The sequence below is a fragment of the Dromiciops gliroides genome, chromosome 4, assembly GCF_019393635.1.
Source record: "Dromiciops gliroides isolate mDroGli1 chromosome 4, mDroGli1.pri, whole genome shotgun sequence".
Taxonomy (NCBI): Eukaryota; Metazoa; Chordata; class Mammalia; order Microbiotheria; family Microbiotheriidae; genus Dromiciops; species Dromiciops gliroides.
In genome coordinates, this window is record NC_057864.1 from 486047010 (window position 1) to 486072158 (window position 25149).

The window sequence follows — 25149 nt, forward strand, 5'->3', positions numbered from 1 at the left end:
GTCACACAGCTAGTAAGTGTTATGTGTCTGAGGCCGGATTTGAACTCAGGTCCTCCTGAATCCAAGACCAGTGCTCTTTCCACCTCTTCTTAATTTCTTCTGCTTCTGTTAAATTCCTACAACTTTTGTCTTTTATCTAACCCATTTTTGCATGAAACTTTCTCTCAATATTTCTAAGTTTCTTGAAGAAATCTCTTCTCTTTCCCATTCTATTATTTTCTTCTATTTCTTTGCATTGTTCATCTAAGAAAACCCTTTTATCTCTCGTTGCTATTCTCTGGGATTTTGCATTCAGTTGGGAATATCTTTCCCCCTTCTCCTTTGCTTTTCTCTTTCTTCAGCTATTTGTTAAGCCTTATCAGGATCCATTTTGCTTTCTTGCTCTTCTTTTTATTTGGGATGTTTTTTGTTGCTGCCTTCTGAATAGTATTGTGAATGTCTGTCCATGGTTCTTTAGATACTCTATTTACCAGATCTAATCCCTGAACTCTATCCATCATTTCCACTTCATATGCATAAGGGATGTTATTTACATCATACCTATATGGTCTGATACTTGGCAGAGATAATGGAGTGGCTTGCCATCTCCTTCTCCAGCTTATTTTACAGATAAGTAACTGAGGCAAATAGGGTTAAGTGACTTGCCCAGAGGGTCACACAGCTAGTAAGTGTCTGAGGCTGGATTTGAACTCAGCTCTTCCTGACTCCAGGTTCACTGTACCACCTAGTTGGCTCCCATGTAATAAAAGGGCTCACCAGCAGTTGAACCCCAGATGATAGCAGAGAGGCTGAACAGCTGAATACCAGCAGATGGTAGCAGAGGACAGCTCAATGATCACTCCCACTGGGCGCTACTGCTCTGTAACCAACTCAAATTGACTCGTGAGAAATGATTGTTCAGTTTTCCATGTGAGTATTTACACCTTGGAAATCAACAAACACTACAAGTCAGGGCTTGATTTATTGCTTTATTGATTGTGTAGATAAGAAAGTGAAAGAGAAAATGTTTATAATACGCATTAAATTTAAAAGGGTGTCATGCATGCCTATTTTTTTTCAGAGCCAGCTGTTAACCATTTATTAGCATACACCTGGTGCTATGTAGGAAATGGGGAGGCTGGACACCTAGGCAAAGCGGTAGGGTCAGAGAACTGGCAAGCAAAGAATGGACAAGCACTAGGGGTGGAGGTATAGCAGAGAAATGAAAAAAGCAAATGCAAGACACTGGGATCAAGGAGTCCTAAATGAGTGAGCTCCCCATCACTGGAACTATTGGAGAAGAGACTTGATGACCCCCTTGTGATATTGTACCTCTTGGGAATCAAGAAGATTCTAGAAAGGAGCCTTACATTGGGTAAGACTTTTTTTTAAATTCAATTTTATTTGGTTTTCAGTTCAGAATTCTCTCATTCGCTCTTCCCCTTGCCTACCAATTGAGAAGACAAGAAAAACAAAGCCCATTACAAATATGCATAGTCATGCAAAACAAATTTCTGAATTAGCCATGTCCATAAAAAAAAGAAAAGAAACAGTAAGAAGATATACTCCCATTTGCACCCTGAACCCATCAGTTCTCTATCTGGAGGCAAGTACCATGTTTCATCATGAGTCCTTTAGAACGGTGTTGATCAATTACTAAGTCATTCATATTTGGTTGTCTTGCGATATCTTAGAGTTATTTTCATTTGCATTTCTCTCATTATTAGTGACAGCATTTTCCCCCTATGGGTATTGATAGCTTGGATTTCTTCCTCTGGAAACTGACTATTCATATTCTTTGATCAATTGGAGAAGGGCTCTCATTCTTGCAAGTTTGACTCAATTCCCTTTATATTTGAGCAATGAGACCTTGATCAGATAAACTTGATACAAAAATCCCCTCCCCCCTTCCAGCTTTTCTTTAAATTTAACAGGCGATGTCTAAGGTCCTTTTCAGCTTTAAGATGCTTTGATTCCTGACTACTAAGTATCCATTTAATGAAACTTAAATGCTGTTTCTCAATGAATCAATTATTGACCCTGGCCAATTAGTAGAAAACTATCCCCAACCTGCACTTCCTGTTCTCTCAACTTCATCCCCAACCCTACCCCACCCATGAATATGCCACTGAAACACCACCCACCTCTTCCACTGTGCCCTCTGGGATTTTCATTCCGTAGTGAAGAAATTTCCCTTCCTTCTATCATTCTTCTTACACTCACTGAATCGACTAACCCAATGACTAATTGAAGCTAGGGCTTGCCTGAGATGTCTAATCTCTCAAGCTCTTCATACTTTCTCAGACCATTAGTTCTGTTGTGACTCCACTTTTCTCTCTTTCTGATCTCAACCCTGTCATTAGCTATTTCCATTCCACACTGTTTGCTGCCTTCAAATCCCTTGCCCTTTTATGCCGTTGATGTGAATCTCTTGCCAAATCTCAGCCCTGGAATACTCCCAGCAGACACCTTCCCTACTCCTACATATAGGCTGCTGAATGGAACTATGGAAAGTTACACACCTACACGGAATGAGAACATTATGAATTGATGCTGTCAAACTTCAACTAGGTCCTCACTGCAGCAAGGCAGACCTTTGATTTCTCCCTGATTGATTCCCTGTCTCACTCCCCACAGAAGATATCTTTTCCCTTCTCAAGCCTCTCACACCTTTCTTCTCCCTCTCAGTTCGTGATCTCACTTACTATTGTACTGAGAAAACCGAGACCCTTCTGTGGGAGCTCCGTCTTTTCTCATGTCTGTTTCCTTTGTTGATTTATCATTTATATCATGCCCCTATGGCTCTGTCCTTGGTCCTCTTCTCTCTTTACAATCTGTTGGTAGGGGCAGCGAGGTGGCGCAGTGGATAAAGCACGGCCCTGGATTCAGGAGGACCCAAGTTCAGTCAGATCCGGCCTCAGACACTTGACACTTACTAGCTGTGTGACCCTGGACAAGTCACTTAACCCCAACTGCCTCAGCAAAAACAAACAAATAAAATCCGTTGGTAACATTATCAGCTACCTTGGGTTTAGTCATCTTCTCTGTACAGGTGACTCTCAGGTCTAGATATCTAGGTCCTTTGAGCTTCAGACCCATTTCCAACTGGATGTCCCACAGAAATCTGAAATTCAACGTGTCAAAACTGAACTCCTCTCTCACCCCAAAACCACTTTTCTTCCAAACTTGGCTGTCTTTGTCAAAGGCATCATCACCTTTTCAGTGTCTCAGGTCTGTAACCTTTGTGTTATCCTGGGCTCTTCATTCTCCCTCAGCCCACATGTCTTACTGTTGTCCCCAACTTCACAGCTGTTGCCTCCCTTCTTAGCGACCATCTGAGCTCAGACCCTCATCGCCTCTTGCTTAGATTATTGCAACAGCCCACTTATGGATCTCCTTGGGCTCTCTCATCACTCCAGCCAACTTACAGAGGGCTACCAAGGGGATTTTCCTTAACTGCAGATATGACCATTTTACTTCCCCCCTCCACCAAACTCAGTCCAATCTAATGGGTCCCTATTCCCTATAGAGTAAAATGTATAGAAAATATATAGTTCTATAGCCTACAGAACTTCTTTGTTTATCTTTTAAAATTCTTTACTTCCTGGGCTCAACAGATCTTCCTAGCCTCACTGGTCATTACTCTCCTTCCCACACCCCACTATCTAGCCAAACTGCCCTTCTCTATGTTTTTTTCTTTTTTTCTTTTTGCAGGGCAATGAGAGTTAAGTGATTTGCCCAGGGTCACACAGTCTATGTTTCTCTTATAGAACACTACACCTCTGGTCACCATGCCTTTACATTAGCCATTACTTAAGCCTCCCTCCTCCCCTCCACTTCCTATTATCCCTCTTTACCATAAAGATGCAGCTCAAACAAACAAGTCTGAGGTACCACCTCACACCCGTTGTAATGGCAAAGATGACAAATGCTGTGAGAAAGCAGGTACATTAATATATTGTTGGTGGAGCTGTGAACTGGTTCGGTCACTCTAGAAAGCAATTTGGAACCATACCCATTAAATTATGCATACTCTTTAATAGAAATACCAGGTCTATTGCACCCAAAGAGATCAAAGAAAGTAGAAGAAAACCCATATATACAAAAATATTTACAGCAGCTCTTTTGTGGTGGCAAAGAATTGGAAACTAAGGCAATCCCCATTAATTGGTGAATGACTGAACAAACCATGGTATATTAATATGTAGAATACTATTGTGCTATAAGAAATAATGAAGGACATATTTTCAGATAGACCTGAACTGATTTGGAGTGAACCAATCAGAATTAGGAAAAAATTATACAATTGAAACAATATTGTAATGATAAACAACTCTGAAAGACTTAAGAATGCTGGCCAACTTAATGACCGATCACAATTCCCAAGGACCCATGAAAACACCTACTTGCTACCCACTTCCTGTCACAGAGGTGATGGGAATTAGAGCAGACTGATACAGAATTTTTTTTCTTTTGGGACATGGCCAATGCAGAAATTTGTTTTGCTTGACTATACATATTTGTTACAAGGGCTGTTTTTCTTTATTTTTCAATGGAGGTGAGTGGGGGAAGGTGGAAGGAAGAGAAAACAGATTTTAATTAATTGGGAAAAAATCAATGTAATTAAAAATTTTTAAAAAAGGAAACTGCATTTTAAAAATACACCATCCAGGGGCAGCTAGGTGGCGCAGTGGATAGAGCACCGGCCCTGGAGTCAGGAGTACCTGAGTTCAAATCTGGCCTCAGACACATAACACTTACTAGCTGTGTGACCCTTAACCCTAATTGCCTCACTAAAAAAAAAAAAAGTGATAAAAAAAATACACCATCCAAGCACCACCTTCTATATGAAGTTTTTCCTAATTCCCTATTATTGCCCCCTCCCAGCTACCTTGTGTTTAACATTCTTTGTTAAATTAATTCTTTATTTGTATTAAGCTCATCTTTAACTGGAAGTCTCCCTCAACCCCTCTTAAAATATTTTCCCCACATATAGTTTACTTTGTATACATTTGTTTGTATGTTGTTTCCCTATTAAATTGTAAGCTCCTTGAGTACAGGAACTATCTTTTTTACTCTTCTTGTATCCCTAGCTCTGGGTACTATTCTTGGCATATAGTAGCTACCTGATTGCTTGATAATATGATCCTATAAGGCTGCCCTTTGATTTTGAGAGTTGCCTTGCCTCTCTGTGCTGGCTTTATACTGCATTGTTACAGTGCTTGGGTATATTGTTCCCTTGGCTCTGCTTTCTTTTCTCCACATCACTTCATACAAGCCTTCTTGTCTTTCTCTAAATACTTCATATTTTTTGTTCCTTACATTCCAGTAATATTCATTTATATCCATATGCCACATACTTATTCTGCTCTTCCCCAATCATTGGGCACAGACTTTGTTTCCAGTTTCTTGTTATCACATATAATGTTGCTTTGACTATTTTTGATCATTTGAGTCTTTTGTTATCAATAGCCTCCTTGGGATGCTCCATAAAAGTAGGGAATTTTCATTCTTTGTGTTTGTATGACCAGTACTTATGTGCTAGGTAGCATACATAGTAGGTGAACAAATGTTGATTGATTGATTAATCAGAATCTAATCCCAGGAGTGTGTTCTCTGGGACAAATGGATGGTTTCCAGACTTTAAAAATAAAATTCCTTGGGGAAGCTAGGTGGTGCAGTAGATAAAGCACTGGCTCTGGATTCAGGAGGACCTGAGTTCAAATCCAGCCTCGGATATTTTACACTAGCTGTGTGATCCTGGGCAAGTCACTTAACCCTCATTGCCCTGCAAAATATATATGTGTGTGTGTGTGTGTATACACATATATATAATTTCTCTTTGTTTTTGATAACAGTTAAATTGGATCATGGTTCTACCTGTGGTTAGTCAGCCATGTCTTGTCACAGCCCCTCCAGCAATGAATTTTCTCAACTTTTATCATCTTTGCTATCTTGATGGATGTGATTGTTTTAATTTTCATCTCTCTGATTATTAGTGACTTGTGACTTTTTTTTTTTGGCGGGGCAGTAAGGATTAAGTGACTTGCCCAGGGTCACATAGCTAGAAAGTGTCAACTGTCTGAGACTGGATTTGAACTCAGGTCCTCCTGAATCCAGGGTTGGTGCTCTATCCACTGCGCCACGTAGCTGCCCCAACTTGTGACTTTTTTTTTTTGGTGGGGCAATGGGGATTAAGTGACTTGCCCAAGGTCACACAGCTAGTAAGTGTCAAGTGTCTGAGGCCGGATTTGAACTCAGGAACTCCTGAATCCAGGGCCGGTGCTTTATCCACTGCGCCACCTAGCCGCCCCCCCAACTTGTGACATTTTTAATAGTAGTTTTAAATTTGTATTTCTTCTTGTGAAAACTCATCATCTCCCTTGACCACTAGACACTTGACTTGTCCATTAGGGAATGGCTGGTACCATTGTTTACTGTGAGCTCCTTTTGAGCTCTTTTGCCTTTCTTTGCGTCCATAGCACTTAGCAAAGGACCTGGTACATAGCAGGTACTTATTAAATGGTTACTGATGGACTCAAAAGACATGCTCACCTCCAGGACTTAGGGAGAGGAAAGTCTAGTGAAAAATGAAGATCGACAGATGCAGGCCCTAACTATTGTCATCCAAGTATGTTTTCCCAGCTGCTGAAACCTCTCCTCTAAGATTATCAGCTCTATTTTCTGTATGTACCTATTTCTTGCTAGATTGTCGCACTCACGAACATGGCAACTCAAGGACAGGGAATGATTTTTGCCTTTTCTCATATCTCCAGAACTTGGCACAGTACCTGGAGTGTAGTAGGTATTGGATAAATGCTTAGTGACTCAGGAGGAGGACATTAATATTAGGGGAAACAGAAGACATGCTTGGCACTGAGGCACATCGTGGTTACACATTTACTAAAGCTCACTGCCCAAAACAGAACAAGTGAGCACTTCATGACCTGGATGGTAAATAACGTTATCCTTCAAAATACAGAGAACCTAAGGAGGGAGATGCTCTTCTTGATCTTATCCCCATGACAAAGGAGAGACTGCATGTTGAAGTAGTAATCACCGTCTAAAATCCAAACAGTCTCAAGAATGGGATTCTGAAGCCGTGAAGGGAAGCCAAGCCAGTGAAGCTAAAAAGAGCAATTTTCTTTCTTTCTTTTTTTTTTTTTTTTTAGTGAGGCAGTTGGGGTTAAGTGACTTGCCCAGGGTCACACAGCTAGTAAGTGTTCAGTGTCTGAGGCCGGATTTGAACTCAGGTCCTCCTGACTCCAGGGCCGGTGCTCTATCCACTGCGCCCCCTAGCTGCCCCAAGAGCAATTTTCTAAAGAGGTGGATGTGGCTGCAATGGAGGCTCACAGACTAACTAGGATGGCTAAAAATTATGGATGGAAGATCAAAGGCAGTGCCCAATAAGGGCAAGTGAATACAAAAGCATGACAAGATCTGGGAAATATGTCAGGAGTGCTAAAGCTCAAAAGATGGAGGACAACACAAAGGGTGGGGGTTTTGTGGAAGGAGAGAGAAGGGATGGCTGTACTCTGCTCATATGGACAGGTGAGGGGAGTAAAGGTAGAGCTGTTTCCTATTTTGCTTCCTTTTTGTCTGTCAAAGAGAATGATTTTTGTATTGGACGCAAAAATAGGTGATTATAGGGCACTTATACCCAAAATAAGTAAGGAGGATGTAAGAGGGCACCTAGCTGACCTGGACAAGTTCTAGTCACCAGGCCCAGATGGACCAAATTCTCAGTTATTGAGAGACTTGGGAAATCCATTTGTCAAGCTGAGTGAGCTTCTTTTTTTGGCAGGGCAATGAGGGCTAAGTGACTTGCTCAGGGTCACACAGCTGGTAAATGTCAAGTGTCTGAGGCCAGATTTGAACTCAGGTCCTCCTGAATCCAGGGTCAGTGCTTTATCATTGCACTACCTAGCTGCCCCAAGCTGAGTGAACTTTAAAAGATTGTGGAGAACAGGAGAGATGCCATAAGACTAGAGAAGTGCAATATTTTCCTAATGAAAAACCTGTAGCAAACTACAGGTCAGTGACCTTAATTTTGAGTCTTGGCCAAATTCTAGAATTTATCTGTGTGGGGTGTGTTGCCCATGTAGGTTATGTGTGTATACATGAGTCTGTCTAGATGTGGCTCATGGGGAGCCATGAGCAGACCTATCTCTAGTCACCTCTGGCCCCCAGTTCTCTAAGTGAGACTTTGATTCCTGCCAGGAAGGGAAACAGGAGATTGAGATCAGAAGATAGCCACTGTGCTCTCCTCAGAGAGGTGCACCAGGCCAGAATTAGATCTACCTGAGCCCTTAAATATTGTTGGTCTGGGGAAAATAATTTGTAGGTTCAAGCTGAGCTCCTGACTCATCCATTAATGGGGAAAGAATTTTCCAAGCTGTATATTTAAAGCTTGACTCCCTTCCTACCAAATGCCAGTTCCACAAAACTCACACATAGGGAATAGCAAATAAAATTATTTTATCCAAGCTGATAACAAACAAAAATCAGAGAATGTGCACTGGTGATTAAAAAACAAAAACAGAAAATACACAGAGTGAATGAGCTCTCCCATTGGAAACAACATAAACAAGATATCTTAGCCCAGGAAAGAAAGCAACAGAGAGACAGAGACAAACAGAGATAGGCAGAGACAGAGACAGACAGAGAGAAACATAGAGAGACAGAGACAGAGAAACAGAGAAAGTGACAGAGAGAGAGGAGAGAGACAGATAGAGACAGACAGAGACAGAGAGACAGAGACAAAGAGACAGAGAAACAGACAGAGAGACAGGCAGAGACAAAGACAGACAGAGACTGATAGAGACAGTCACAGAGACAGAGAGAGGAGAGAGGAGAGAGAAAAGAATGAGAATGAATGAGAACGAGAATCTCAGGTCTCACCCAAGGGGGAATCCCCCAAAGTCTCTAGCATACTAAACTGGGGATAAAGACACAATTGAAGTGCTGACTTCACTGGTTGGCTTCTTTCCAGACTTCAGGGACCTCTCCCTGAAGAGAATCTATAACCACAAGTCTCTTCTCTCAAAGCCAAGCTCTCCCCAATTCCATGCCTCACACATCTGTGCTTACATGGATCATCAAGTAATTCCTTTCCACCAATTCTGAGAGTCTTACGCAAATGAGGTTTGAGCCTTGAATCATGTATCATTTAAGTTAGTGAATGGCTAGAAAAGCAAGCATCAATCCCAGAGTCATCATGGCCTCATTAACAACTCCGTCATTTCCTTGTCTGACAGGGTTTCCCGACCGATGGGTCAAGGGAATGATGTGAATAGAATTTACACACACTGCACTCAGACTAACTGCTCTCTCCCTCTTCACTGAGGGCATGTTATCACTGGATGCCCACACTGATGTCAATCCTGGGAGAAGCTTGTCCTCTGATGAGAAATAGTCTCTCACACTCTTTAACTCAGAGGAAGCCCTTGAGAAAATGCTTAAGATTGAGCCTTTGGTTCATGTGTAGAGTCTTCCCAACACTCTGTCTTTTCCCAAAAGGATTGTAGAAAGGTGCTCAGATATACAGTATGAATCAGGCAGGGGACACCTATTTATTTCCCACACACAAGAAACACTAAACACTGGAGACTCACAAAACGCATTGATAGAAAGATTTGAAATAGGACTATAGCTTAACTTACAGCTCCCTTTTTTTGTTTTTACCCATCCAGGAGGTAGAGATTTAAACCTCATCAGAACATGAAGCAGTTTCTGGGAGTGCTGAACACACATGATTATTTTTCACTTCAGCTCTGCTCATTGGCCAGCCAGCACAGGGTTTAGTCTCATTTTCTCCTGGGTGGTAATGTCTGAGGCAGAAATGCCTGCCCCCCTTTCACTAACTGGCTCTGACCAACAGAACCAGGCCCTCCGGACTTCTAGTACTTACAAGGTCACAGGAAGCAGGCAGGGATGTATTGAATACTCCCTGTTTAGCATTAGCATTTGACCAAAGTTTCTCTACTTTTTCAGAAGTGTTTCCTATTACTCCCTTTCATACACTTTCTCTTGTAGTCCAAATGGCCTCACCAGATCTCCCTGTCATCAAACATTCCAAATCCCACCTTTACAAGTTTGTATTGCCTATCCCCTATCTGGAAACCATACTCCTTTCTCCTATCTGCCACTTGTCATCTGTAGCTTTGTTCAAGACACAAGGGATCTCAAGGGATGCAAAAGAACTGAAGGTGAATGATAAGAGTGGGGTCAATTTTGGAGACAATTTTCTAGATAAGTCAGGAGGTGATGGGATCAAGGGTGAATATAGAAGTGTTTTCCTTGGCAAGGAGAAAGGCAGCCTCTTCATCTGAGAACAGAGTGAAGCAGGATACACTGGAGGAAGATGTCTAAATGAGGTGAGGTGAGATGAGGAGGAAGAGAGAAGAGGGAGTTCTTGGAAGGGCCTCATTATTTTTTTCATTGAAGCATGAGGTGAGATTCATAATGAAGAGAGTAAAGGTATGGCAGATGAGGCTTGAGAAGAGACGGTTTGTAATATCCATTGTGAAAAGTGGAACAGTGAATGATTTAGGGAGGAATAGAATATTTGCTTTGCTTCAGTCAGGGCCCAGGGCAGATCACTTCAAAGAAAAATTTGTAATGAGCCAGTTGACACATTTTAATACATGAATAGAGCAAAGGGGGCCAATGCTGAGAATGAAACAGGTTGGAGACTCGGCAAGGTGTGATCTGCAATGGCACAAGTGGCAAAGGGAATTGAAGGTGGAGTGTTGAATTGAGTTAGTTTAGCGAGCGGTTGAGATAGAGAAGAAGCATAGCCAGGACAGGGCTAATGGCCTGGAAAAGAAGTAAGGCATGGAGAAAATGGGGCCACATGGAAGATGATAAAACATGGAGGAAAGATGAAATGATAACATGATTATGATCAATTAAAGGAATTTGGAAGTTTATAAACATGGGGATGGAACACAGGTGTGATAGCAACGCTGGGGTATGACCATGGTGTGTACTTTAGGTGGGGAGGAAGAATAGGGCATAGGAACCAAGTAGACTCAGCATTTTTGAAGGGGTATCAGTGGTGATGTTCCCTTGTAACAGGATAAGAGCTGAGCAGGAGAGAAAAACTGAGGCAGGCACTGATCTTACTGAAAAAGGAAGGAGACCAGGAGTCTACAAACAGAAACCACCAGAGTGAGTGAACCTTAAAGGAGGAGAGGGTGCTTATTGGAGGTGGAAATGGGAAACAAAGGATATTCTGACTCCCAACCACAAGTGGTGGGTGGGTATGAGAGAGTACAGCCACCACTGGAAAGGGTGTTAAGGGAAGTAATATCTGAGAGAGAGACTCAATGAGGGCTAAAGGATCTCAGGCTTGGGCAAGGAAGAGGCCAAAAATGAAATGAAGCTGGCTGATTACGCAGTAGGCATTCCTGAGGGCAGTGGAAGAGGTGAGGCTATCTAGAGTGAGACCTGAACAGGGTCTGGCTGAGGTAGATAGATGAGACTGAGTGGCATTGACACATTGAGTATGGGCAGCAGAGTTCCCAGTGAATAGCTGGGGATCAGAATCACTAGGATGGGGGGAGTATAAGGGGATGGAAGTATGCTAGTCATAGCTCAGCAAGATCAAGCCAAGTATCAGTGGTTGGAGAGGTTTGTTGAGGGAGGCATGAAATCGGACTGTTTGAGATCCTCCCATGAAGGGGAGATGGCAATGTTAGGAGCTCCTCAGGGGCAGCCACTGCTCCAGGCTTGGGAAGACCAAGAAAGGCCCCAGACAACCCCCTCCCCCCACCCGCTCTCAAGGAGTTCATAGTTTATTGGGGAAACAACTATGTACAAAATGGGATGCGCTGGAGATAATCTCGGGGAGGATCCAGGCATTAAGGACTGGTATGGATTTCCTGCAGGAGGTGGAGATTTCGTTGTTTGTCCTTCACTTGTCTTGACTGGAGTGAATTGGATTTAAGTAAGGCAGAGCTGCACAGTGGTCAGCCTCACTCTCTCCTCCAGAATCCATTGGAGAATGTTTCTGATGCCGTGGATCTGACTAAGCTACAAGGTTCCCCAGTGCCTGGTTCAGCTGCTTTCCTGGCTGGTCGAACAGATTGTTCCCATCTGCCCATGCCAGCAGGGAAGTCTTCCCATGCTTGAGGCAGATACCCTCCTAACTCACAGACAGGTCTGAGGCCCCTCCGCTACAGTTTCACGGGGCTGTGGCTGCTGCCCACGCTACTGCTTCTTGGAGCCACAGGTGAGAGTTGGGCGAAGGTGGACACCAAAGGTGGCCGAGCAGTCCTCACACCAGAGGCGCTAGTCCTCCCTGCATACCCCATATGCCCCTGAAGGTGGGATTTTACCTGGGACTCTGCCAGGAGGAAGTGAGGAGGAGGGGAAGAATTCTAGGCATGGGGGTCAAAATGGCCAGTCAGGAAATGGGGTGCCACGTTGAGGAACAACAAGGAGGCTGGTGTCCCTGGCTGGCTTAGTATGTGGGGGGAGTAAGATGTAAGAAGACTGGGAAAGTAGGAGGGGGCCAAGCTCTGAAGAGCTCTGAATGTCAAACAGAGGATTTGATCATTGATCCTGGAGGGGAGAGGGAGCCACTGGGGTTAATTGATTAGAGAAGGAAGTCTATGGGGATCATGAGGATTAGATGTTGGCAACACGTCAGAGGGCATGGATCGTTGTTTAGATACAATTCGGCCTCTGAGGTTCTTACAGACTTGGGCTAATGTTATTCCCAAAGACAACAGACCAAGTTTCATAGCTTGTGTTGTAGGAGAAATGTTGGTCTGTGATCTGGTGACTCGGAATCTTTTTTCGGGCTTTTTTTTTTTCCGAAATGGAAGCCCTACTAAGCTTGGAGCACTGTGAAATTACATGGAGTAAAGAGGCAGGGACTCTGCCGTCCTAAGTCAGGAGTGGTCAGATTCACGTCCAACCTTGGCCACTTCCTGGTTGTGTCATCCTTGGCAAATCACTAGACCTCCCGGGGCTCCTGCCCTCCCCCCAGGAGTTCCTCACACCAATGAAATCATTGCTGGAGAAGAAAAAAGAGAAAGAAAAAAATGGCACCAAGCAAGCTGGAATAAAAGAACTGGAGTTCTTTTATGTCAATATTGACTTCATCACTTATTTATATAGTAGAAAGAAGTGGACTGAGCCTCCTTTAGCTGGATGGTTCACTTGGCAAACCTTCCCCTCCCCTCCTGCCCCATCCCTCAAAAGATGCAGAAGACAGGAGAGAGCGGCCAGATAGGGCCTTGAGGAAAGGATCCACCACCGCAGAATCACCAGTGACCTTAGGCTGTGTCTCCAGTTTTCTTTTCCTTTGAAAAAGATGTACTCAGGTTTAATTTGTAAATTTTAATTCATGCCTTTTTGTTGTTCAAACACGTTTATTTCTGAAGAGATTCTTGATCTCTTCCTTAGCCATCTAGCCAAGTCATTCCTTGTGGCAAAGACAAAAAAGAAAGGAAAAACGAAGCAATTGGGCTAAACCAACCAATATCCAGAGAGGAAAAACACACACTATTCAGAACCCTAAGCCCCCCACCTCTGAAAACTGGGCTTCAGCAAGTTCAGCACACTTTCTCTACTCTTTTCTGGGGCTCGGTTCAGGCATTAGGCTTGTGGTGCTGTTCAGGACTGTTTTATTCTTGGGAACCAGGAAGACCTGAGTTCAAATTTGACTTCAGATGCTTCCTAGCTGTTTGACTCTAGGCAAGTCACTTAACTGATGTTTGCCTCAGTTTCCTCATCTACAAAATGAGTACACTAATAGCACCTACCTCCCAGGGATGTTGTGAGGATAAAATGAGATGAGATTTATAAAGCACTTTGCAAACCTGAAGGCACTACACACATGCTGTTATTGTTATTACTGCTATTATTACTATTATTAATCCTGCTATCGCTCCTAGATAAGGTATGTCTATATTCTACTCCCTTAGCTCTCTGCTCACCAGCCCAGTATCTTCTGAAACCAAAATGCTCTTTCTGGGCCTCCACTCCCCTCTGTATTTTGTCTCTTCCCACTAAGAAGTAATCTCCTTAAGGACAGGCACAATCTTTGCTTTTCAGTTTGTATCACTAGTGCTTGTATTTGTTAAAGTCAAAGCATTAAAAATGCTTTTCCAACCCCCCCTTCTCTCTCCTTCCTCCCTCCTTCCCTTCCTTCCTTCTTCCTTCTTCCCTTCCTCACTCATTCCCTCCCTCCTTCCCTCCCTTCCCTTTGTATCATTACATATAAGTCTCCCCATGTTTCATCGAATTCTCTTAGATTCACCATTTTGTCTGACCTAGTAATATTTCACTGTGCTCACAATGTGGAATTGTCTTTAAAAGGAAACTGGGGCAGGGGCAGCCCGGCGGCGCAGTGGATAGAGCACCGGCCCTGGAGTTAGGAGGACCTGAGTTCAAATTCGGCCTCAGACACTTAACACTTACTAGCTGTGTGACCCTGGGCAAGTCACTTAACCCCAACTGCCTCACTAAAACAAACAAACAACCAACCAACCAGACAAAAAAAAACAAAAACAAAAACAAAAGGAAATTGGGGAAGACTCTGGAGTCAGTCAGGCAGTCAGTTAACAAGCATTTAATCAAACTCTTATTATGTTTGAGGAACTGTGCCAATAGCCAGGGATACAAAGAAAAACAGTCATAACCCTCAAGGAGTTTATGTTCAGGAGGGACAAATTGCCTATACTTGGGCTGGGCACTGAATTTCCAAGGAAGCTTTTTTGTTAATTCATCTGGTTCAATCTTGTCAAAAACAAAACAAAACTTGGGTTTTATATAATAAAACCACTGTTTTTATTTTGAATATTTATTGAATTATTGATTTTTGTTGGGCATTAAGTTTTACACATCTGAAATGAAAGGCCGTGGTGGACACAGGGCAAGACCTGGGGTCCATGGTCCTGGGTTCAAATCCTGATTTACTGCATATGTGAGATTAAACCAAACATTTAACTTTTCCAGGCCCCATTTTACCTGCAACATGAGAGGGTTATACTAAATGACCTGTAAGATACTTTAAAGTTCTAAATGCTACTATAATGTGAATTGTGAGAATTTAATTTGACAGGCAAAAGGGAGTCATTGAAGGTTTGGGGCTTTTTTTTTTTTAGGGAGAAGACACCAGGAATGGAAACAATGTTTTAATAAAATTATTAACAACAGGGTGTTGACCAGATGGGCCTTTCTGCTTTGCCTCTTCCCTATTGCATTCAGAAAAGTGCTGTGTAAATCTGAACAGACTAGAGAAATAGGAGCTATGTTGCTGCTGCATTTGTGTTGTTGTTTATTAGGTAGGGGGAAAACACTGGCCTCATTTCCTAAATTTAGCCCTTGGTTCTGGAGGACTCAGAGGCTAAGTCAATGTTCATGGTGAGAAGCAGGGTTCGAACCTAGACACTGTAAGAAAGGAGAAACTAGAAATGTGAGGAACTTGGGGAAACCCGGGGAAGACTTGTATGCAGAGAGTGAAGTAAGCAGAACCAACCGGGAATCTGAGATACTCAACGATAACAATGATGTCAAAAAGATCACTTAGCACCAAGAAGGAAGGACAGAATCAGATCACCATCTTTCTTTGGAGGGGAGGGGGACTGCAGATGCAGAATGGTGCATATACAGTCAGACACAATCTTTGCAGAACTAATTTAAAAAAAATAAAATTATATTAAATGACCATCTCAATGATTTTAGAAAAACATGGGAAGACTTGCATGAAATAATGAAGAGCAAAATGAGCAGAACCAAGAGAACATTTTATACAGTAATAGCAATATTTTTTTTTCTTTTTCTTTTTGGTGAGGCAATTGGGGTTAAGTGACTTGCCCAGGGTCACACAGCTAGTAAGTGATAAGTGTCTGAGGCCGGATTTGAACTGAGGTCCTCCTGACTCCAGGGCTGGTACACCACTTAGCTGCCCCCTAGCAATATTGTTTTAAGAACGACTTTGAACAAATAAATCATTTGGACTATTATCAATCCCCAAAGTAACTATAAAGGACACATAAAGACTCTGCCTACATCCAGGGAGAGAGCTGATAAATAGAAGTATGCAGAGGATAATTTTACATATACATACATACGCACCTATTTGTGTCTAACAGTAGACATCTGGAGGGAAGAAAAAAAATTTCCCCAATAATTTTGTTGTATATTTGAAAGGAAGAGCAAGTTGTGCAGAGTAGGTTTGCGGTTTCATATACAATCATTTTTTTAAATGTACTATGTTATTGAAATGCTTGCTTTATTCCATAAATTTAAAAATAAAGTAATGGGGCAGCTAGGTGGTGCAGTGAATAGAGCACCAGCCCTGGATTCAGGAGGACCTGAGTTCAAATCCGACCTCAGACACTTATCACTTACTAGCTGTGTGACCCTGGGCAAGTCACTTAACCCCAATTGCCTCACTAAAAAAAAAAAAAAAGAAAAAAAAGTAAGGCTCATGTTGGGGGAAGTGAGGGCAATATCCCCAAAGTATGTGATGTAAAAACAAAAGGCATTCATCTTTTTTTAAAGGGAAAAGGGACAACATAAATACCAAAAGGGAGGCAGGGAAGTTCACAGACTATCCAGTTTGCCCCTGCATAATGTGAATTTAAACTCCCAGTCAAAAATCGTGGTCAGTCTTACTCAGCTCAGGTGCTGCCTCCTGCAGGAAGCCTTTTGTGATTCTCCCAGCTGCTAATGCTTTGCCACAAAAATTACCTTGTGTTTGCTTGGTATGGGTGGCCTCGTGGCCTCCCAAAGAGAACAGGCCCTTCTTTTAGGGAAGACTGCTATTCTTTTTGTTTTTGTTTTTTGGTGAGGCAATGGGGGTTAAGTGACTTACCCAGGGTCACACAGCTAGTGTTAAGTGTCTGAGGTCATATTTGAACTCAGGTCCTCTTGACTCCAGGGCCGGTGCTCTATCCACTGCGCCACCTAGCTGCCCCAGAGGATTGCTATTCTTTGCATTCATACTCCTAGCCCCCAGCACGGTGCCTGGCACAAGAGAGGGGGTTAAAGAGAAGCTTGTTAATTACCTTGCCTACAGTAGGTGCTTAATAAATTCTTGACTGGCGGGTTACCTGAACGGGATCTATAGGGGCGCCACAGGGCAGGGAGTTATCCTTCTCCTGTTGCCGTTGTTTGGTCACCTCGGACGCTCTGTGACCCCACTCAGGGTTTTCTCGGCACAGACGCTGGAGTGTTGGCCATTTGCTTCTCCAACTCATTTGAGAGATGAGGAAACTGAGGCAGAGAGTCAAGTGACCTGCCCAGGGTCACGTAGCTGGTGCGCGTCTGACGCCGGGCCCAGTGCCACCCAGATGCCAGGCTCCTCTAGGGACAGGGAAGTGGAAAGCGCACTGGACCGTTGAGTTGGGAGAGATCTGGCCTCCTGGTCCATTCTGCCGGGATGCATGATGCCACCTGTCATGTGACGCTGAGCCTCAGTTTCTCCATTTATAAAAGTTGAGTTCGGCTAACTTCCACTCTACTTTAAAGGGCGGCTTTTAAAATGAAACATTTTTAAAATGAATAAATTGGCTAACAACGGGATCGACGGAGGGGGTGGGGCGGGCAGGAGAACCGGGAGTCTGGGAACCCGGATTTAACACTTGTCTCTGGAGCACCTTGGGCAACACCGGGCTTCTCTGTGCCTCAGTTTCCTCCTCCGTCAAAGGAAGGGGGCTGGACTGGAAGGCCTTTGTTTTCATGCCTCCGTTTGCTCCTTGCAGTTCCAGCCCCAGAATAAAGCCCGGCTCCGGGAATGGAGAGAGCCGAATCCGGATTGGCTTCCCGGAGCGTGAGTCACTCGTCTCGAGGTCGGGCACGGAGCTGACAAGATGGCCGCCTTGGCGTCGAGAGCGGTCAGTGCGCCTGCGTCCCCCCCCACCCCCGCCTCGCTTCGGGGCATCCGGGCTTCGGCCCCGAAGGAAAGCAGGGAGGGGGCGGCGCGTCCGGTCTTATCCCGTCGCCTTGCATTGCGTCGAGTTGCGCCGCGTCACGTCACGTGCCGGCGCGCAGCGACGTGGCGGCCATCTTGTGTTGTCGGGGCTGAGGGCTGACTGGGACTCCGAGAGACTCTCCGTCCGGGACCGCAGGTAACCGGCGCCCGCCCTCCTCGCTGCCCGGGGCCCTGCCGGGCGCAACCCGCCGCTGCCGCCCGGAGCCCGGGGCCCGGGCCCGCGCCCACCCGCCGCCGCCGCCCCCGTCGCCGGCGGGCCCGCTCTCAGGCCGCCCCGGCAGCCCCGGGCTCGCCTCGGGCTGGCGGCCGAGGGACACGTCAGGCGCCCGGGGCCGCCGCGGCGGCCTCTGCCCGAGCGCTGCCCGCGCCCGCCCGTCCGGTCCGTCGGGGAGGGGGCGGCGGGGGCGGGGGGCCCGCGGCTGCGGCCGGGCCGGGCCTGGGAGCGAGCCCCGCCCGGCGCTGCGGCCGCTGGGGGTGGGCGGGGAAACTGAGGCGGGCGGGCGGGGGGGCCGGCGCCGGCCCAAGGTCACCCAGCCGGCGGGCGGGGGCTGCGCGAGGCCGCCCCCTCCTCCTCACCGAGGGGGAAACTGAGGCCCGGGTTTCGTTGGCGCGCGCCCAAGGTGCTTTCCCCACGGTCAGGCCGGGGGCCCGGGGCTCCCGCCCGCCGGCCGGCATTCGCAGAGCGCTGTCCAGCTGTTGTCCCGCTCGGTCCTCCCAGCCTTCCGACTGACCACCCCCATTTTACAGATGGGGACACTGAGGCAGGCAGAGGCATCGAGTGACTCGCCCAGGGTCACCCAGCTCGTGAGTGTCTGAGCCGGACTTGAACTCAGGTCTCCCCGACTCTGTCCACTGGACCGCCAGCTGCCTCTAGTCCAAGGTCACCCAGGTAGAGGAGGAGCCTAGGAGGACCCTGAGTCCTAGGGAGGTTTGATGACTTGCCCAAGGCCACTAAGCGGGAACTCACCTCTGGGCCCTCACAGGTAACACGCCGGGATTCGCACCCAGGACCCCATACCGCGCCTGCAGTCCGATTTCCCCTGGGGGTCTGTGCTTGCTCCGAGGGTCAGAAGTAGGAGACCACCCCCGCCCCCGGGGTCAGGGGGACTCGCCCGACCCTGCTGAGGTGTCAGGTGGATTGAGAGCTGGAGGGGACCTCGGGAAGCTCGTCCAGTCTGACGGCCGGGGACCTGCGGGAGATGACACCTAGAAAACCACCTCCGGTGTGGAACCCAAGGGGCTTGAGGTCCCCCGGGAGGGGAAGGCGCTTGCCTATGGTCACGTGGCAGTGGGGCAGAGGTGGGATTTGAACTCAGGTGTTCTCCCTTGCCTGATTTCATCCCTGCTTCTCTGGTGCCCAGGATAGGATCCTTTCTCCTGGAACAGGGTTTTTTTTAAGCTGGGGTCCGTGAACTTTTCTTGTTTTGTTTTGGAAATAACTTAATAGCTGTATTTTAGTATTGCAGCTAGTTAGCTAGTTTCCCCTGTAATCCTATAAATGTTGTTATGTGCATTTAAAAACCTTCTGAGAAGGGGTCATAGGAATTACTCTACTTGCCTGAGGGGTCCCAGAGCCAGGGTGAAGACTCTGGGGCAGTCCTGATGTCCTGTCATCTCCTGAGAATAATAAAATTATAAGAAGAAAAATAAGAAAATACCGTCCTTCCTCATTGGCTCTGAAATTTATCCAGTGTGCTGGGAGACAAGGCCTCAAATGGCATTCGTGAAGGAGTGCACTGGAAAAGAACTCTTGCCTTCGAAAGAATTCAGCTTCTGTAGTAATAATAGTCCTCCATATTGTTCAGCATTTTGTGGTAGTGAAAGTCAGAACGCCTAAAACTCTTCTTTTTGGTGGTGGTGGGAGGTTCCTCTCTCCCCAAGGTAAATAATCTGATTTTGCCTTCAAAAAGGTAAGACTGGAATATGTTACTCTCCAGTCTGTGTCAGATGGCAGGTAGTATTGATGTCCAATTTTGTTTTAATTACTGGAGAAGAGCAAGTTATATTTATTTAACTTATTCACTGTTGTAGAGTAGTCCTTTTAAAATATGTATTTGCTTTTACCAAAAAAACCCCTCCTTTTTTAAACTTTGGTTTGTTTCTAGAATTCTTTCTGGGCATCATCGCTTTCTGCAGGTAAATAACAAGTGATTTCTCTTACTGACATTTTTATGTGTTTTTAGCAGTTACCGTAGCAGCTTGCAGAGTGGACAAACTGGTATATAGACTTGGCTGTTGCATCAAGAGTTTCTCATCAGACCTGACACCAGGAAACAATTTCAGTGGGATGTCCCTGGAAAATTGACCTGATTCCACTGACATTTAATTCTGAGAATTGTGTTAGTAAACGGCACCGATTTTACTGGAAATGAGAGTTCATGTAATTTTGGCACTTGAGAATTTCTTTTCAAATTTTGAAATAATTACTCATGAGTTGGGCTTGGGAGAGCCAATGGATAGATTTGTATAAGTTTGGAAAGTTGTTCATGTATTGTGTAGTAGAGTAGGTGCCAAATTCGTATTGACTGTTGTGTAAGCTATCTAGGAAGAATGGGAGGCTGGAGAGCCTTAAGGAGTTGATCTGGTCTACCCCTTTCCTTTTCAATATGAAACTTAGGTCCTCCCCCTATAACTTAGCTTCTTTTGTTTGGGTGGGGTTTGTTTTCTCTCTATTAACCCCCCTGCCCCTTCCCTCTTTCCCCAGTACCCTTTTATAGGGCAGTCAAATTCTAGATATGTGGATTTGTTTGACTATCAAAATTTTTTATTGGGAAAAAACTCAAAATGCTTATTAAATTGAGGTAGGACATCAACGAAATTGGTGTGGACTGGTTTGTCAGACTCTTTGAAGCTACTTGGTCTCTAATAAAAAGTACTTTTAATGAGACTGATGCTATACTGTTACTGGTGTTTTTCAGGAATAGCCACCTACTGAAGGAATCTTTTGAGGGGGTGTACTGGGGAGAAGACTTGCTAGTAATTCTACAGTTCAAAATATAGACTACACTGAACATGTGGGAGGCATTTAGTGGGTATCTTTGTCTTGCAAAATTAGATTACTTAATGAATATAGCCAGAATGTGTTTATGTTGTTCATTCTAGTTGGCTGCATTTTAGCTCATACAGCCTTTCTTGAGTTGGTAAAAAAATTGCTCTTTACCATGTTTTTATGAAGTCTCCTTTGAAAGGTTTTAGGGTCTCTTTCAGCTGACTTGACTGCCTTTATGGTGAATGTAGGATTTTGTCAGAGAAATCTTCCTTTGTATTGAGTTTATTTTGCTCCTAGAGTTTTGTCATTTGGAGTTATTTCTTAAGTTCAACCAGTTATTTTTACTTTAATGCAGATGTATTATTTTTTTTAAAATAACATCTTGATTTCCAATTTGTGTGTATCTTTCTGATATTGATTGGTGTTAAATACAATATTCTCCTTCTCATGATAGATTTTTGCATCCTTGATTTGTAGTATAAATACTTTGTTATTGACAAATTAGAGTTCATTCATTTTTCTTCTGTCATTTCATTTCCATTGCATAAGTCAAAATAATTGACTTGCTACAGAAGCTTGTAAAGATGGGAATATTTGTGCACCATGCAGGTAGAAGAGCTCCTTATTTGAAAGATAGCTGTAAAGGAGCATTAGTGATTTAGAAAGGTCCCTCTTTTAAATTGCATTTTAAAAATGTAGAAGCATAACATTGTTGTCATTGCAATGTATACTGATTTTTTCCTCATTATGCTTATTTGATAAACCATTTTTCTACATTCCTAAATAATTGTAAACTGTTTTTGTACATTGTCTTTGAAAAATATCTGTTGACAGTAATTTAGCTATGTGAGTTTGACTGAAAAGATCAGTGTCATTTCCATGTTTATCATTGTTTTTAAGTATCTGGCTTGGCGATTAGATACTTCTTGCTTTCCTTTTTATTTCTATATGAATTGTAATAGAAATATTACTGTTAGACTGAAACTACAGAAGAGAAATAATGTCGATGTTAATCCTGATCTTTTGGAAGTGTAAAGTGCCCAGTTTTTCCTCCTTCACATTCTGGATTGGTTTTTCTCCTTCAGCAATCTGGATTGGTTTAACATTCTTGGGTATTGGTATTCAGGCATTTCTCATGAATACTTTGGTTCTAGAGACACACAATCTGTTGTTCAGGCTTTAAATCAAAGTTGCTGATGAAGAACTCCTTTTTTTATTTACAGGCAGAGCCAAATAAATAGCTTAGGGGTGCTCTGTGAGTTATAGAAAGTACCTCAGCAAAGTAGATATTTCTCCTTAGAGGTAATGTCTTTCTTTGTGGGGTCCTAGGGATAGGGATTGCTGTTAGGTCAGCCTAGTGAAAATGTTCAAGATGTATTTAGGGAGCCTGAAGTTTTCTTTAGTTGTACTTACATTAACCAGTGCTGCTTCTTGCGTCCTATTTCACAATTGAATTCAAGAAAGCATATCTCCTGGTGGTGGTTGTTGTTTGCTTCTTTGTGATACCATTTGGGGCTTTCTTGTCAGATATTGGAGTGGCTTGCCATTTCCTTCTCTAGCTCATTTTACAGATTAGGAACCTAAGGCAAACAGGGTTAAGTGATTTGTTCTGGGTATGGTGTGTGAGGCTGGATTTGAATTCAGCCAAGTATCTGCCCTGTCATCTCCTGAGAATAATAAACTACATAACAACAATTTTAAATAATATTAAACTTTACATTTTTCCATCTGTTAAAAGAAATAATTGGATATGAGCTTTTTCAGTTGGTACCAAACATTGTCCAGAATTTAATAGTTTTGTTGCCCAGCTAGGTGGCATAGTGGCTTCCTGGAGTCAGGAAGGCTCATCTTCTTGTGTTCAAATCTAGCCTCAGACACTTACTGGCTGTGTGGACCTTGGGGCCACTCCAGTATCTTTGCCAAGAAAGCCCCAAATGGGGTCACGAAGAGTCGGATACTACTGAAAACGATGAATGACAATAATAACAAAGTTTTCTTTATTTATATAGTTGTATTAATTGTAACCTCCAAACTGGCCTCTACTCAGGAAGACCAAGCTTCAAGTTGGGCCCAGGACACATGGTTACTGGGTGTGTGTGTCTAGCTGGGAAAGTCATTTTGTCTGTCACTGCTTTGGGCAATCTAACTCTCTAAGATAAATTTGTTATTGGAATTCCTCCTGGCTGCCTTTACCAGTGAAGTAACAGTTGTGTCAAAACAAATTTAATTGTTAGACAAGGGCAATTAGGTGGCACAGTGGATAGATTGGATAGAGTGCCAGGCCTGAAAGCAGGAAGACTAATCTTGAGTTCAAATCCTGCCCCAGACACTTGCTAGCTGTGTGATCTTGGGCAAGTCACTTCACCCTGTTTGCCTTAGTTTCCTCACCTGTAAAATGAGCTGACGAAGGAAATGGCTATCCACTCGAGTATCTATCTGTGCCAAGAAAACCCCAAATGGGGGTCCTGACTGACACGACTGACCAACAACAAAATGTTGTTATTTTCTAAAAGCATTGAAGACATCACCACATATTCTGTGAACAAAACCTGAACCGAAATGATGAATTTTTCTTTTTGAGATCTGATTAGTAGAAACACATTTTTTCCAGAGTTCAAAGTGCTTTTCCATGGGTAGCTATCCTTTTACAAGATCCTTTTCATGAGGTTGGAGTCAATAATTTTCAGAAAAGCAGATGGGAAAACTGAGTAAATGAATTGTTCCAATTATATAGTTGTATGTAAGGTGGAGATTAGACCTGAGTCTTTCACTAGAACATGCTCTTATTATTTTGGCTAGGTTTGTATATAGATCACAAGGATTTCACTCAGTAAATATTGTTTAGAAGAATGAACTGTTCTCTAAATGTTAAACAGTTTTTCATCTAATTGGTAGTTTACATGTCAGAATCAGACTCTATAGGGTTTTTTTTTGTTTGTTTTTTGTTTTGTTTTGTTTTGTTTTTGTTTGTTTTTTTATGTTAACTTCTTTGTCCTCTTGCCATTGTCAAGTGATTGAGAAATTGGGTTTTTCAGGAGGAGGCTAGATGGGATAGCAGAGGGAGCATAGGATGACTGGTAGCAGGAAACCTGGATTTTTTTATTTTTAATTAAAAAAATTTTTTTTTTGGTGAGGCAATTGGGGTTAAGTGACTTGCCCAGGGTCACACAGCTAGTAAGTGTTAAGTGTCTGAGGCCGGATTTGAACTCGGGTACTCCTGACTCCAAGGCCGGTGCTCTATCCACTGGGACACCTAGCTGCCCCCGAAACCTGGATTTTTGATCACAGTTCTGACATTTATTAGTGATGGGTCTATTGGCAAGTGAGTTTACCTTACTATTCCTTGGTTTTCCTCATTCATAGAATGGGGATGAGAACACTTAGGTTGCTGACCTCAAAGGATTGTGGCAAAGAAAGAATTCTGTAAGTCTTAAAGCATCATATGAATGAGTTATTATCTGCCATCAGCTGTGAAAAGAGGCATTAACATGTTGGTTTTTGGATATCTCGAGGCTGCCTATGTCAGAGGTGAAAATTTTTTGTGGCCCTTTTTTGTGTTTCATTCCTTAGGAAATAGAGTACGCACAACGCAGTTTAACCGCATGGCTCAAGATTCCTTATGATCTTTTTCAGTGTGAGCTTTGCTGTAGATCAGTAGGTCAGTAGTGTCAACACTACTTACCACTTAAAAATGATTTGGGACACATAGAACTATTGTTTGTGTGGTGATATCTATTGATATCTGCCATATTGGAAATGAAAACGTTCTTTGTATTACTGTGAGAGTAGTTTTCACCTTGTGGAATCTTGAAAAGGTCTCAGGGACCCCTGAATCCCTGGACTTGGAGAACTGCTGTTCTAGATCTTTGTGATAATAACAATAGACATAACAGCTAGCATTTCTTTAGCACTTTAAGGTTTATAAAAACCTAATCAGTCATTTCAACTTTACAGCAATCCTCGGAGATAGAAGCTATTAATATTTTCATTTTACAGGTGAACAAACTAAGGCAGACAGAGGTTAAGTGACCTTGGGTAGTGCAGTAGATAGAGTGCTGGGCCTGAAGTCAAGTAGACTTGAGTCCAAAATCCAGTCTCATACTAGCTGTATGACCCTGGGCAAGTCACGTAACCTGTGTCTGCCTTAATTTCCTCACTGTAAAATGGGGATAATGATAGGGCCTACCTCCGAGGGTTGTAGTGTGGATCAGATGCAATAATGGATTGT

At 43.7% G+C, this 25149-nt stretch overlaps 1 protein-coding gene across 1 annotated transcript in view; it reads left to right on the top strand.

The window, feature by feature from the left end:
* Positions 1 to 17984: 17984 nt before the first annotated feature.
* The window catches only part of GIGYF2 (GRB10 interacting GYF protein 2), a 171239-nt gene continuing 164074 nt past the window's right edge, over positions 17985 to 25149 (top strand). Inside the window, 1 exon segment of the mRNA XM_043999298.1 lies at positions 17985 to 18068. The gene's annotated coding sequence lies outside the window, so the exon portion shown is untranslated.